Here is a 390-nt window from a genome sequence, read left to right as displayed (position 1 = left end):
GTCCCGGAGGAGCGCGGCCCTGCCCGGGCCAGGGCCCTGCCCTGCCAGCCTCAGCAACCCAGACCTATCGATAGGTTTTACCTCAAGCCGCTCGTCCCGCGTCTCCTGCCTCCCTGCGCCCGCGTGCGGCCTGACCCGGCTGGACGGAGGCAGCCGTGCGTCTGGTCCTGCGCTCCCCGCCATACAGCCAGCAGCCGAACCGCGGGGGAGAGCCCGGGCATGGGCCCCTCCCGGCCCCCCACCCCAGGGCCAGTGCAGCGCGCAGCCCCCAGCCCCGGCCTCCTGCTCCCCGCGCCCCGAGCGCCTGTGCTCACGGCATCGTCTTCCATTCCCGGGCCTCAGGGAGCGCCAGCTCCTCTGACTACGGGCGCCCCACGGACAAGTGGCCCC

General features: G+C 74.6%; 1 protein-coding gene across 1 annotated transcript in view; it reads left to right on the top strand.

Moving 5' to 3' along the window:
• RBFOX3 (RNA binding protein, fox-1 homolog 3) overlaps positions 1-390 on the top strand; it is a 189,980-nt gene that overhangs the window by 189,087 nt on the left and 503 nt on the right. The gene's annotated exons all lie outside the window — the stretch shown is intronic.

Source organism: Gavialis gangeticus, unplaced genomic scaffold (genome assembly GCF_001723915.1).
Source record: "Gavialis gangeticus isolate Ggan-Ray unplaced genomic scaffold, GavGan_comp1, whole genome shotgun sequence".
Lineage (NCBI taxonomy): Eukaryota > Metazoa > Chordata > Crocodylia > Gavialidae > Gavialis > Gavialis gangeticus.
The sequence above is the reverse complement of the archived record's forward strand: the minus strand, read 5'-3'. Positions and strand labels throughout refer to the sequence as shown.